General features: G+C 48.3%; 1 pseudogene; it reads left to right on the top strand.

Moving 5' to 3' along the window:
* The first annotated feature begins 2,662 nt into the window (after positions 1–2,662).
* LOC116545314 lies at positions 2,663–3,443 on the top strand (annotated as a pseudogene).
* The last annotated feature ends 350 nt before the right edge of the window (positions 3,444–3,793 follow it).

Here is a 3,793-nt window from a genome sequence, read left to right as displayed (position 1 = left end):
GGACAAAGGGAGAGAGGGGAGGGAGGGAGGAAAGAAAGAAAGAGGAAGGAAAAGGCCGGGCGTGGTGGCTCAAGCCTGTAATCCCAGCACTTTGGGAGGCCAAGGCAGGTGGATCACGAGGTCAAGAGATCGAGACCATCCTGGTCAACATGGTGAAACCCCGTCTCTACTAAAAATACAAAAAAAATTAGCTGGGCATGGTGGTTCATGCCTGTAATCCCAGCTACTCAGGAGGCTGAGGCAGGAGAATTGCCTGAACCCAGGAGGCAGAGGTTGCGGTGAGCCGAGATTGCGCCATTGCACTCCAGCCTGGGTAACATGAGTGAAACTCCGTCTCAAAAAAAAAAAAAAAAAAAAAAAAAGAAAGAGGAAGGAAGAAAAGAAAACAAAGAGAAAGAGGCTGGAGGCTGGGTGTGGTGGCTCACACGTATAATCCTAGCACTTTGGGAGGCCCAGGAGGAAGGATCATCTGAGGTCAGGAGTTCAAGACAAGCCTGGCCTACATGGCAAAACCCCGTCTCTACTAAAAATACAAAAATTAGCCAGGCATGATGGCACGCGCCTGTAGTCCCAGTTACACGGGAGGCTGAGGCCAGAGAATTGCTTGAACCCAGGAGGCAGAGGTTGCAGTGAGCCGAAATCGTGCCATTGCACTCCAGCTTGGGTGACAGAGTGAGACTCCATGTCAAAAAAAAAAAAGAAAGAAAAAAGAGAAAGAAAGAAGGAAAGGAAGGGAGGGAGGGAGGGGAAGGAATTGGTCGGATGGACAAAAGCAACCCCATCTCACCCTGGGGGGGGAGGGGAAGGAAAAGCAAGGCAAAGCTCTCTGGGGACTCAGAGGCCCTGAGGAAGCTTCCTGGCTGAGGACTTCACCCCCAAGTGGTCTCCAAGTCAGACAGAAACATTCTTGCTGTTTGTGAATCACACCAGGAAACTACCCCTGCAGCATTCCAGGAGGCAAGAGCCTGGACCTTGGTCTGACTGCTGATTGACGGTGAGTCAGGGAAAAGGGCTGCCGAGGGGCAGCTGGGAGATGCAGGGCTCTGTGCCTTGTTCTGCATATGAGCCAAGTGAGGCAGACAGATTCAGGCACTTTTCCTATCAAGGTGAAATGCCTGGGAGACCAGAGTTTGGCCCCACCTTGTTGTCCTGGCTTCCCACTGTAGCGCCTCCTCTCAAATAGGTGATGATGGTGGATTATTCAATAGGGAATGCCAGGCAGGCACTGGCAGTCCCCATCTGAGATTTAAGAAAGAGCTGTTTGGCCGGGTGCAGTGGCTCACACCTGTAATCCCAGCACTTTGGGAGGCCAAGTCGGGCAGATCACTTGAGGTCAAGAGTTTGAGACCAGCCTGGCCAACATGGTGAAACCCCAGCTCTACTAAAAATACAAAAATTAGCTGGGCGTGGTGGCGGGCACCTGTAATTCCAGCTACTAGGGAGGCTAAGCCAGGAAAATCACTGGAACCCAGGAAGCAGAGGTTACGGTGAGTCAAGACCGTGCCAGTGCACTCCAGCTTGGGTGATAGAGTGAGACTTTGTTTCAGAAAGAAAGAAAGAAAGAAAGAAAGAAAGAAAGAAAGAAAGAAAGAAAAAAAAAGAGCAAAGCTAGACTGTAAGTAGGTCAGATTGGCAATAGCTACCCCATCTCACCCTCCATTTCCTTTTCCTGAGTCACAGAGGGGCTGAGCAAGACAGAAAAGAATAATGTGAGTTCTTCATTACAACGTATATAATGGTTAAAAAAAAAATCAGAGACAGCCTAAATGTGCAATAGAGAGAATGATATGAAATAAATTATGAAATAAAGTATAAAGTATAAAGTATAAAAATAAATTATGAAATAAAGTATAAGTAGCCATTCAAAGCAACAAAACTGACTGGGCACAGTGGCTCATGCCTGTAATCCCAGCACTTTGGGAGGCCAAGTTGGGAAGATCACTTGAGACCATCTTAGGCAACATAGCAAAACCCCATCTCTACAAAAAATACAAAAGTTAGCCAGGCATGGTGGCACCCACCTGTAGTCCCAGCTACTCAGAAGGTTGAGGTGGAAGGATTACTTGAATCCAGGAGGTTGAGACTGTAGTGAGCTGTGATCACACCACTGCACTCCAACCTGTTTGACAGAATAAGACCTTGTCTCAGAAAAAGAAAGAGAGGACAGAAAGGAAAGAAGGAGAGAGAAGGAAGGAAGGAGGGATGGAAGGGGAGCATGGTAGCTCACGCCTGTAACCCCAGCACTTTGGGAGGCCAAGGCAGGCAGATCACCTGAGGACAGGAGTTTGAGACCAGCCTGGCCAACATGGTAAAACCCCATCTCTACTAAAAACACATAAATTAGCCAGGTGTGGTGGCATGCATCTGTAGACCCAACTACTTGGGGAGGCTAAGGCAGGAGAATCGCTTGAACCTGGGAGGTTGAGGCTGCAGTGAGCCAAGACTGCACCACTGCACTCCAGCCTGGGTGACAGAATGAGACTCTGTCTCAAAAAAAAAAAAAAAAAAAAAAAAAAGGAAGAAAGGAAGGAAGGAAGTAAAAAAATAAAATAAAAAAAGAAAACAATATACAAGAATATCTTTGTGACTTCTGGGGTACAGGAAGTGTTTTTAAGCAGGACCCAAAAAGTGCCAAGCCAAATAAAAGATTGCTAAATGGAGACCAGAGATCTAGCGACTGGAAGCAGCATGGCCAAGCTGTGTGGGGTTCATCTGAGCTGGGAGGCCTGTAAACAGGTGGAGGTCTTCAGGCAGAATCTTTTCCAGGAGGCTGAGGAATTCCTCTACAGATTCTTGCCACAGAAAATCATATACCTGAATCAGCTCTTGCAAGAGGACTCCCTCACTGTGGCTGACCTGACTTCCCTCCGGGCCCCATTGGACATCCCCATCCCAGATCCTCCACCCAAGGATGATGAGATGGAAACAGATAAACAGGAGAAGGAAAAAGTCCCTACATGTGGATTTCTCCCTGGGAATGAGAAGGTCCTGTCCCTGCTTGCCCTGGTTAAGCTAGAAGTCTGGACTGTTGAAGAGAAAGGCATTCTGGTGATCACATGGATCTAGCACCTGATCGCCAAGATTGAAGATGGAAATGATTTTGGGGTAGCAATCCAGGAGAAGGTGCTGGAGAGGGTGAATGCTGTCAAGACCAAAGTGGAAGCTTTCCGGATAACCATTTCCAAGGACTTCTCAGAACGTGGAGATGCTGTGGCCAAGGCCTCCAAGGAGACTCCTGTGATGGATTACCAAGCCTTGGTGCAGGAGCGATGAGGCAGCCTATGGGGAGCTCAGGGCCAAGGTGCTGGACCTCAGGGCCTTGTATGCTGAGCTTTATCATATCAGAAGTAGCAACCTGGAGAAAACTGTCAACCCAAAGGGTGAAGAGAAGTCATCTATGTACTGAACCCAGGACTAGAAGGAAAATAAATGACCTAAAAAAACTGATAATTGATAAATGTGTCTACATTAAAATTAAGAAATCCTGAAGAAAGAAGACTGGCAGGCCGGGCGCGGTGACTCAAGCCTGTAATCCCAGCACTTTAGGAGGCCGAGGCGGGTGGATCATGAGGTCAAGAGATCGAGACCATCCTGGTCAACATGGTGAAACCCCGTCTCTACTAAAAATACAAAAAATTAGCTGGGCATGGTGGCGCGTGCCTGTAATCCCAGCTACTCAGGAGGCTGGGGCAGGAGAATTGCCTGAACCCAGGAGACGGAGGTTGCGGTGAGCCGAGATCGCGCCATTGCACTCCAGCCTGGGTAACAAGAGCGAAACTCCGTCTCAAAAAAA

This window comes from Sapajus apella, unplaced genomic scaffold (assembly GCF_009761245.1).
Source record: "Sapajus apella isolate SASKATOON/1434 unplaced genomic scaffold, GSC_monkey_1.0 scaffold258, whole genome shotgun sequence".
NCBI lineage: Eukaryota > Metazoa > Chordata > Mammalia > Primates > Cebidae > Sapajus > Sapajus apella.
This window is presented reverse-complemented; position numbering and strand designations above follow the sequence as displayed.